This window comes from Silurus aristotelis (assembly GCF_946808225.1).
Source record: "Silurus aristotelis genome assembly, chromosome: 14".
NCBI lineage: Eukaryota > Metazoa > Chordata > Actinopteri > Siluriformes > Siluridae > Silurus > Silurus aristotelis.
Window position 1 is genome coordinate 15880011 of NC_139587.1, and position 12119 is coordinate 15892129.

The window sequence follows — 12119 nt, forward strand, 5'->3', positions numbered from 1 at the left end:
AAGTATGAGTAGGTCCTGTTATTGGTTACATTTTAGTGGCTATATGTACTCAGTCCTTCACTTTTTTCTCTCTCATGAAGTTACTGAGACAAAAACCACAGCTTGTCAAGCTGGGGAGAAATCTGCTATGTCCCAAAGACCCAAGCTTAATGGACGTTCTATAGTGGTGAACAAGAATTGTGTCATTTATTAAAAATATAACATTTGTTATCCTTTGCAAACCACTAAGGTATACAAGACATAAAAAACAAGCATACAAAATAAAACCAAGTACTGAAAAGTAGTACATTGTACTTTTTGTTTGTTAATTTTCTTTTAGTTAATCAGTATATATTTAGGTTAGCAGTTGCAGTTAAAGGAATCCTAAAAGTGGGGGGTGGTGCTGCAGGTCATCACAAGAGAGCCGCGAGGTGACTTGGTTGTGTCTGCTTGGTCATAGCAAAAGTTATGTGGTGTTGAAACCTTGGTGTACAGAGCCATAAGTCAGGATTACGCCTGCTTCCTTTTGTGTGTGTGTGTGTGTGTGTGTGTGTGTGTGTGAGCGAGAGAGAGAGAGAGAGAGCGAGAGAGAACTACTGCTTTGCTGTGTTTCATATGTCATCAAGTGAGACATGAAGTTTATGGACATGTATATGTGCTGGTCTGTGTGATGGGTTTATGTGTGCAAGATAGTTTATGTATGTGTCTGAGAAAGAAAAGGAGAGAAGCGCATTGCAGCTCTGCACTCACCAGGCATGTCTGAGTGGATTAACATGGTCCTCTTGTTTAAACAGGATGGAGAGGCAAATCTGAGCAGGAGGTGGGGGAAGTCCAGGGGTCTGGGGTAGGTTCACTCCTCCTCTGGGAAAAGCCGTCATTTTCTCAATGACTGTACTGCATTACCTCATGCCAGCAGCCTTCTTCTTTTCCTTTCTGTATGTGAAGCAGATAGCCTGGCGTTGGCTTGAGAATGAGTGCTAGATTAATGCAGATTGACATTCAAGACATGCTGGTAGAACCACAAATTGCCAAGCAAACACACACACTCATCATATGATCATGGATCAGCTGTATGCAGGCATTAAGGGCAGATCAGTTTTACTGACAACCTTAAGGTAAACGAGTCTGCTATAGGAGGAAACTGGGTTTTTGTATTTAGCGAATACATCTGTTACATTTATAAGCACACACACAAGCAGAAAGCACTTAGTATATTTTTGTAAAAAAGTACAGAAGGCTGGTTAGGAATTACGCTATTGTATGTAGAGTACAGTGTATGTTTATACTGTACATTGTATTGTAAGAGTACAGTACAGACAGCGCTGTGGTGTTCGGTCACAAAAACACCAACAAGCATGAAAGACCACACTACATGTAACACAAGCTACCCTCATTACACTGTCCCAAGTGAGTCAGATTTAAACAAGTTATAACAGCAACCACACAAACACTGCAGAATAGGGCCAGATGTCTTTATTCTGTTTTCTTAAGACGAACAATACGGCTTATTTTGCTAGATTTCAACATTGCTGTTCATACAGGCATTGAGTTAACATCCGGTGTGACTGTTCTGTAGGCTTTATCTGATAACTTTAATCTGCCACAGTTTGTCTCTCCTGAGGCCTGTGTGCATTTTTTTCCCCGAGTAAAGCAGGTCTCCATTAGTTATTTTACAGTCAGGAGGTCTGCTCAGCGATCTCTACAGACAGCACATGTTGTCTATGAGCTTCCCAGACTGGAGTCTGTTTAATGTAAGAGCAGAGGTGAGCTCCCTCAGCTAAGGAAGCTTGAACTGATTGATCATTTTAGACCCCCATTTGTATGTGTCTTCACTACTATATCAAGTGTTTCCCACTATATATCTTTAAATGTCTACCCAGCTATATTACATTTTACTTATAATCCATTCAGAAAAATCAACATCACTTGTATCTTATTTTAAATAGTAGTGACACAAATGCAGCAAGTGAAAATAAGTAATAGAAATGTGTGTGTGTGTGTGTGTGTGTGTACATATATATATATATATATGTATATATATATATATATATATATATATATATATATATATATATATATATATATATATATATATATATATATATATATATATATATATTAGGAAGTAATGAAGTACAAAGTACAAATACTTCGTTAATGTACTTAAGTAGATTTTTCTGGTACCAGTACTTACAGTACAGTAATTTTTTGGACCACTTTTTACTTTTTTTCATTCATTCATTTTCTCCCGCTTATCCGTAATTCGGGTCACGGGGGCAGCAGTCTAAGCAGGCCCCCGCCTTCGACTGCTGCCCAATCCTCACAGCACCGTCCCTTACGGTCCCTCCTGCAGGTGGTGAGCCCACGGGAAGGCGGCCCCACGTCATGGACCTTGATATTTCCCTCGTAAGGGACCCCCGGAGCATAGAGGGTTAAGGGCCTTGCTCAAGGGCCCAATAGTGGCACTTTTTACTTTCTCTCATTAAATTTTATGCAAATATCTGTGCTTTCTACTTCTTACATTTTCATCCCAGGCTTGTTACTTTATTTTTAATCTATTTGGACCAATATTATTCTTCTCATTGCATGCTGTTTTAAGACATTGTATATGGAGGTTGTTCAGTCAGGATACATTCATTAGATAACACAATTTGAAATACATTTGTAATAATATGTTAATATGATGTGAGGTCTGGTTCCCAGCGTGATACTAAAACAGGTTGTTTTAATGGCTACTTTTTACTTAAGTACATGTCAGAGACCAAACTTCTTTACTTTAACTTGAGTGAAAAGTGTAGTCAAAAAGTTGATGATTTTACCAATTTAATTTGTAGGTTCTTTGATGAATAAGTTCATCAACTGCCAATTCACTCTATGTTATTGATAATAACCTGCTTCACAGCTTAAAGCCATTGTCATCAAGAAATAAAAAAAAAATTGGTTTGATTCCTGCACATTCTATTAAGCACGCTGTAATGTGTCATTAATATAAATGCATTTGGGGCTACAGAACCATAAAGAAATCTGCATTGGAGATCACTAGAATGTTTTATCAATTGGGTCATTTGTAAAAAATAAAAAAATAAAAATAAAAATAAAACTCAAACTGGTGGTCCAAGTGTTTTGATAACAAAAACAGAGAAGCTTCTTGTGGCCCTGTTCTCAACAGGCATGTCGAAGTAGATTAACATTGTGCTCTTGTTTAAAATTGAAGGAAAGGCAGATCTAAGCAGAGAGGTGTGGAAATTCCAGGGGTTGGGTGAGGTTCACTTGTCCTCTGGGGCAAGTTGTCACATGGGTCAATGGGTCAATCACTTCAAATCACCCTAAAATCAAATCACATCTGATACAGGACCTGAGCAAAACAACATATCTTAGAAACATGCCAGATTAAAATCAAAATGGCAAAAAAGCCTTTCTGAACCCTCAGGACTCCAAGACAAATTGTCTCCTTTTAAACTAAAAAAAGCCAGCAGGCCAGATGGCATCTTTAAATGAAATAATCAACCACACACACCAAATTATTTAATTAGCCCTTGTTAAACTATCCACCATGAATAGTTTCACCATGAATCTAAGTGTAGGTTATTTCCCTGGACTCTTTATTTACATTTGATTGCAAGCTACTCACTGTAATTAACCGTAACAATCTGCTGCATTCTGTGCAATAGTGGCGCACATGAGGATATCCAACCCACATTAACAAAAAGTGCAGACCTCTGGAAAAAAGTAATGTTTATTTTAAAAACAGCAACATGGTCACGTAATGTAGTGTTAAACAATATAATGGATAACACACTACACCCCACTATTCGATCATTTACAATACACTTTAATGATATGTGAACACTTTCAACACTGCTGCCTCACAAAGCTTATAAAAATGGCTCTTTACTGTGGAGTCGGGCTCCTTTTTAAAAATACAAGTTCAACAGTAAAATCAAGAATTATTAGTAGTAATAAGTTATGTCATAAATTATATATATATATATATATATATATATATATATATATATATATATATATATATATATATATATATATATATATATATATATATAGTATATATAGTATATATACATATAGTTACATATTTATCTGTACTTGTAAATTGGCACAATTGCTACTGTTTGCACTTCTGGTAGATGCTAAACTGCATTTCGTTGCTGTGTACCTGTACTATCTATCTATCTATCTATTTATCTATCTATCTATCTATCTATTTATCTATCTATCTATCTATCTATCTATCTATCTATCTATCTATCTATCTATCTATCTATCTATCTATCTATCTATCTATCTATCTGTCTGTCTGTCTGTCTGTCTGTCTGTCTGTCTGTCTGTCTGTCTGTCTGTCTGTCTGTCTGTCTGTCTGTCTGTCTGTCTGTCAGTGGTAACCATTGATTGAGAGCAATGATCTCTTACAGTTAGGTGTTTTTTATTTCCTTTTATCTATATCTGGAGGCCTGGATATTGCACCCATGGGAAGATAGATTACAAGTGTTTTAAAAGACATTATTAGATATGATACCTTTCTTAAAGCAGATATTGGACAGATTCAAGCTGAGAGGGTGGGGTTTAGAGAGAGAAAGAAAAAGCTGAGATAAGAAACTGCGGGTGAGACACCTATATGTTATACATGCAATATTTGTGTAAATATATATTGAAAAAATACTAGTACATGACAGCCCCCACCCAGTCTCCAGTTCCCTGATCTATGTATATTACAGATCTGTGTAAAACCCTGAACACTGATATGCCTCTATAAATATAAAACAACTCTGGGTGTTGACCGAGTCATTTTTATGGAACAGTTAAATTTCTCCCCCAACTTTAGAGACAATGTTTCAGACATTTAGCATGACTGGCTTTTCTCTAATGGCTTGTTGGTGTCCAGCAGTTGTAGACCTCAATGGCAGGGAGGTGTAGAGTGTATGGTTTTAGATTAACACTTCTCCTGATGCTTTAACAGTGGAGACTGTGCAAAACACCCAGAAACATTTTTATAGAATTAGAAAATAGAAAACTTTAGCCTTCTCCGATCCTCTGGGATCGGCTTTCTCACGCCTAAACGCGGCTGATGTAATGTCTGAGTTGGGCCAAGCTTTAAATGAACACGCGTCCATAAACCGAGGAAATAAAATGACTTTGTGCTGAAGCTATTTCATGTCGGCAAGTACTCAAAGAACGTATGAGCGCTTATCTGCATGTGGAGATAAAACTTTTCTTCACTGATGTTGAAGTTTGCTGTGGACAATTCACACTGAAAATATTATTGGAAGGTATTAATGCATACCACGTATGAAAGTCATTATCAGCTGTTTAATGGTGCTCAGGAATTAGAAAGATGTGTTTGTGGACTTAATGTTACACACATGTTTTTGTTCGTGCTCAGTTTTTGTACTGCCGTAACCGGGTAAATTGTTATTAACTATGCAATGAATGCACTCTTAATCTTCAAAAATTGTAATTCATGTAGGTCAGAAATGTTTTAAATCTGTTTATGGGCAACAGTAAATCTTCAAATCAGCCAAAAACAATCAACAATGAAAGAAATCAGAAATTTTAAGGGACAGTTAGGTCATCACGTGATAATCGTGTGCCGACATCAAAGCAGGTTTCAAAACAAATGCTGTGTACTGTGATTATGTCTCATTTACTCAAAATAGCACAAATCAGATGTTGTCAGGATGAAAAAGACTAAGCAAACAAACAGTCAATCTGTGGTTTCCATTACATGCTGTCACAGTCGTGTTTAGAGAGTTCACAAACTGTAAAAAAAAAATTTACATTTCCAAAGGTATGTCAATATTTGATATGTGGTTGAAGATGTTTAAGTGGATACATTTAGATTCTTTGATTTATTCATTTATCATCAGTAACTGACTGATCCAGACTGAATTAGCCAGCGCTGCAGTGTTTCAGTGTCCATGCAGGGAACATCCAGTGCAAAGCAGGAAAATACCTTTGAGTATTTAATTTCAGCCAGTCCATTCTAATTAAAAAGTGACCTTCATGCGGTTCAAATCTCTAAAGTTGCTTGATTGCTAGATATAGTTCTCAGCAGCACTTGCCTTTAACCCACAAAAACTTTCGGAAGGCGAAAATGCAGACTTAAGAAGCAGATTTTTTTCGCTGTCAATTGTAATATAATGTAACAAAAGCAAGGGACAATATGAAAGAAAGAAAAAAAATCACGTCAGCACATTCAGATCCACCTTCCAAGAGACGTTACAGCCTACAAACATGGCCACTAAGGACTTCAACTTCCAGCACACATGCGGAAGCTTTCCTGATTAGAGATCACACCTGGGTTTAATCACGTGTATACACACACACACACACACACACACACACACACACACACACACACACACACACACCTGAAAACAAAAAGCACACTCAAGCACGCATTCAGTGAGAAGCATTGACTATATACTATGCAAGGCGTAAAAAATAATTACCATGTTCTCTGTTCAGAAGCATAAAATTAAGAGTACGACTGACCAGCAAAACAGAGGAAAACGATCTAGAGTAAAAAAAGTCAAATAAAAAAGTACTTCTCAGTGTTCTTTGCCCAACCCTGTGCATGCTTTGTATGTGTATGTGTGTGTATATGTGTGTGTTTGTGTTTGTGTGTGTGTGTGTGTGTGTGTGTGTGTGTGTGTGTGTGTGTGTGTGTGCGCACTGAAAAGAGAAAAAGAGAAGAGGGACAACAAGAACAAGACTGTGGTGTGTCATATAACAAAGGAGATGAGAACAGAAAGACACATGGGAGGGAATAGGAAATAAATGGAGCAGGAAAATAAAAAGGGAGTCAACATGGATAGAGATATAGAAATATAATAAGGGAGAGTGGCACAGAGGACAAATTAAGAAGTCCAGATGAAGAGAGAGTGAAAAGAAACAGAAATGCCGGGATAGAGTACAAGATGGGAAGAATGCAGATGTAATTGTATGTTCCTTGCCTCTATTAAATGCAAAAAAACACAAAATCCGTTTTTAATTTCAAATCCTATTGACACGCCTGGTGCCTCTTCACCTCTCCAGCCAAGCTCGAACTTCTTCTCAAAGTTTAGTTAGGGAATCAAAGGGTAATCAGATAATTGCAGCATTTTAATGTGAACTGCGGTGCTTGCTGGGACAGAGGCTGCCCTCTGCAGTAATCCTATACTCTGGGAATTTCAACAGATGGTTTCAATGAAGGTAGAGACAGCAAGACATGTTACACAAATATTAAAATCTAATTCAACAATCAGTGTAAGTGAAACTACACGCATTGCAACAGAGATCACAGATCACATAAGCACATGACGACAATCCGCAAGATTTTTTCTCCCTTTTCTCCCCCGAGTGCCTGCAAGCAATGTGCTTATATAAACAAAAAACACAAGGAGAAATCTTGTACAAATGAAAAGAAAATCCTTCTCCAGCACTCAAAACACATTCCGCTGCCTAAAGTACAACAGTGAGCTTCCTTCATGGCCTGCCTGCATGCAGCAGATCTATGATTATGTGATACTCTATGTGTTGTAGCACAGCATCACCACCAATGCTGCCCACACGTGGGCTATATTTATATTAGAGCTGTCATAATAATTAACGCATTAACGCAAATTAATTTTAACGGCACTAATTTTATTAACGCAGCACGCATTTCTGTTTGACCATTTTTATTTAATGTATCAACATACATTTATTCACAAAGTCCTTTCTTTACTCAGATATAAAAATAAATAAATAAATAACCTCCACAGAAAAATAATTTGTAATCACTAAACATTTGTCTCAAATCAAGCACCAAAATTCGCCATGATGCACACATCCGGCAATTAAAACCATCCGTGTGGAAACATAGCAAAAGTTCTGTTAGGTGTCCTAATTATTAACATAATTTAAAACAGCATAATTACTTTAAAACATTTACAAGAATATTTTGTCTTTATGCTCTATGTTTTACTAATAATAAGCATACATTTGCATAAAGCATCATTATTTATCCATGCTCATGTTGATTAGTATTAAAACCTTAAAAATTATTAATTTAAGGTACATTTAAAACAGATAAAAATGTACAGTTAAGTTACGATTAATCATGAGTTACCTCATGACAATCATGCGATTCATCACAATTTAATATTTTAAACGATTGACAGCCCTAATTTATATATATATTCTTAATAGGTTTAATGTATTTTGTTGCAAGAATTTCAGGTACTACAGAGAGTTGGAGAGAGAGTGCAGTCTACAACCCCCCAAAAAATCTAAGAGGGAAAAAACTCATGAAAAACCAAAAGCTATTCTTTCCCAAATTCTTACCGTAATTCCTTAATTTTGTGTGGCTGCTAGCTAATAACATTCCATTTGATATTATATATATATATATATATATATATATATATATATATATATATATATATATATATATATATATATATATATATATATATATATATATAAATAACCCTACTCTAGATCACACACACACACACACACACACACACACACACACACACACACACACACACACACACACACACACACACACACACAGTAAACCCCCAACCACTCAGCCATTTAAGAATTAATTAATTCATTAATTGATAACTTCTTCTGTAGTAAATGTGTATTGATAAGTTAATACACACACTGGAATTTAGAACTCAGGCATAAGTACCAATTTCCACACTAACTGGCGTTTAGAGTTAGATTTCAAGTTGAAATCAAGTTAAAAATCTTTTTTTTTTTTAAGTTTTTGTGGAAACTGCTGCTATGCATCAGGTTCTGTAAAATAGTTGCGATGGAAGTCACCTAGCAAAATTTTGGCAATACACTAAACTCCTAATATATTTTTCATCCATTGGTTGCTATATTTTCTTTTATAGACCATTGTATTTCAGTCTGTTTATTGTCAGGTAGCAGAGATGGTCACAGAGACAAGTAAAATTCTTTATTTTTAAAACAGGAAAAAGCAAGGCAAGACAACATTCAGAAACCAATTAAGAAATAAAGATTATAACCAAAAAAATCATAATAGACAGCAAAGTGTGTGTAAGGAGACTATTCTGGGCAAGAAGCATTAGACATACAGTTTGATTTTACATTGTTTTAATTTTAACATTATTTTCTTTCTTTTTTACATTTTGGTTTAAATTACTTTATGAAAGAAAAATTATTTAAACCAAAATGTGAAAAAGAAAGAAAATAATTTAGAAGAACTGCTTTTGCACTAAACTAAAGCTGTTCTTCTAAATTGCCTGTTCCTTTTTACCTCTACCCACTGATTCATTTTCACCATTTTAATTTTGCTGCTTTATTTAATTACTAGCCTTCAAAATGTTAATTATTTAAGTCTTTGTTTAATGGTACAAGCCATTGATATTATTAAATTTTAGATCCAGACTAGCAGAATTGTTTTCCTGATTTTTTCATGGCTGTTCTGTGATATAAGTGCAAAGAATGGTCTGAAACTAAGCATAGTTATCAGAATATATTGTTTTTTAAAACTTTCTATTGAAAGCGGAGATCGAAATTTCCCCTACCCAAAGAGCATGCCTCGTTTGGATCCCTAGTCAGAAATGGCTGTGGCATAATAAGGATTTGAAGGCCTGATGTAAATCATTCATAACATCAAAAAACAAGGTCTATAAGATCAATAAAAATATATTTTTTAAGGGGAAAAAAACCCCGCAATTCTATTTGCCAGTAAATGCATTTAGAAAAGGGCAGATGAGCATGTGTTCTGACAGGGAACTGTACTTAATAATTAAAATCTGAAAGAAATGTTGGTTTGGTGCGAGTGTGCTACAATAAACCATACACCAAACATACAGTGCAGTAAGAGTAGACACCATGTGTACAGTGGACAGACATTGATAATAACCATTGCAACAGTATTTGTTATTATTATGATACAATGACAGGATGTGAAAAAGGAAAAAAAAAGAATTCAGTGTGTACAAACTTTAATGCAAAACAAGAGTGTTTTAGTCTGTGTTGTTGTGGACTGAGGATTTTGATAAACTGGATAGCATCTGGAAAGATACAGTGCTGCTGTGGTACATAGTTGCGATAGCAATTGGTGTAGCAGCTCTGTAATGGCAGCTTGACAAAGAGATGGTTGCTTGGATGTTTGGTGTCAACAGCAATTTTCACTGCCCTGATGGTTCACAGTGTATGAACTTCTTAGCTAAATAGACCACTTGCTCAAGTCTGGTGTTACACTTGGAAGAGGTAGTTGTCGACCTATATATATCATGATATATGATGGTGTACAAGCATGAGAGTTTCTCCAGTAAAGTATGTTACTTGATGTAAAAGCTGAGCTTTAGATCCTCCATATAAACAGAGGTGCAGCATGGGGTTATGTTCAACACTGAAATGAAAACTTCTCCTTCTCTTCCTGCATCCCTTTATCATTTGTTCATGCTTTAGTTACTTCTCTCTGTATAGGTGCCTTTTTATATTCAATAGGTGGAAACCTGTATATTTTTCCCACAATATTCTTTTCCCATGCTAACGCAGCTCTTAATTTTTTTTTCTCTCCTCAGCTCTTCACTGTTTGTCTCTCATGAATTATGCCTCTCATTTATTTTCACTTTTCTTCCCCTGAGTCCCCTCGCTTTGTTTTACCAGTCTCGTTCTCTTCCTCTCGATACATCTGCTGTACAACTCAATCTCACATTCTTGTTCTCCTTCTTATTCATCCTCTTCTCATACTTCTATCTGTCACTCTCTCCCCTGCTGGCTAGGAGTTTAGGTGGAGAATGTGAGAGGTCCTTTCCTCCAATTAGTTGGCTGCTAACGAGGCTGAACCTCTTCTGTCCTCCCACTCTTGCTCCATTTCTAGGCCCTTAGCCCGGAAACCCAAAGCTGAGCCACCCCTCCTCTTCCACCTTTTACCTCCCATCTTCTACTTAATCCCCCTGGCAGACTCCAATTACCCCACTGTAGGTCGACATCAGCCCCCCGGCAAGGATGCAGTAGGGGAGCTGACTCGAAGTAAATTATAATACATTCATAGATGTCAAGGCCGGGGCAACATTCTCATTCCCACAGGCATTATAATACTAAGATCAGCATAATTGTTACAGATAGTATAGCATATATATTTATCATATTAGGGTCCATATTAAACAGGATGTATAGTAATGCAAATGGAAATCATATCTTAGCAGTCACACAAGAAGGAGGTGTGAAGAGCCTGCAGCTTGTAAGTTATCTTGAGCAAATGGATAGATGGGCTCATTAATAAAATACATTCATTTTGATCCTGCACAATTCTCTTTTTTTTCAAGTGTGTTCCGAGTGCAATTGCCTCTTTATTCATATGCCATAGACATCTCAGGTCATTTCTTCTTCTCAAGTCTATAGGCCTGAGAGAGAAAGAAGCCTACAGGTGGCAGCGTTCTTGCATTCTTTCTCACACTGCAGTGTAATCGGAGCCTCCCCTGGGCTGCCTGGGAGAGTTCGGCTGCACTGGTTCGTTCTCATGGCTCATCTGAGTCCTGCAGCGCTCACACGGACCTCCGTCAGCAATTTTCACTCCAGGAAGCACAATGTGAACCTCTCGGTAAGGTCAGAGGTCCCACTTCCTGTTTCCTGTCTGCACCAGGTCATCAGAGGGTCTATTTGCGAAGGTCATGTACCCCTCCGCCTTTCTTCCCTTTTGTTATGGGGGCCTCTCGACCCCAGCCTCCATCGTTACAATGGGAAAGAAGGCGAGAGAGTAGGATCTCATACATGGAGAGTGTGAAAGGACTGCTTAGTGTCACTGGGTATCAGTGATAAGTCTGAAGTTTGAAAAGTGGTGCAAAAATATACACCCTTGTTTCTGACATGGTCATGTCATTCAGTTAATCAAGAACATACTTAATCAATTTCAGATGTAATAAAACTGTAATGAATCAAACACAGCAGGTTGTGATATTATATGAAAATAATTCACAGCGGAATGGTGAAATGTGGCCTGGGCGGATATTTTTCTATAACAGCACATCAAAATGGGTTTTATTCCTTTTATACCTTAATTTTATTTATTAATGAATGACACATTGTGCTTTTGAGTTTAGTCTAGCTAGTTATCTAATATTTGTTACTTGTTATATTATAGTAGCTATAAACAGTCATTCTCTCTA

General features: G+C 36.7%; 1 protein-coding gene across 1 annotated transcript in view; it reads left to right on the forward strand.

The window, feature by feature from the left end:
* Positions 1–12119, forward strand: part of gpc3 (glypican 3) — a 106205-nt gene that overhangs the window by 72885 nt on the left and 21201 nt on the right. The window lies entirely within an intron of this gene.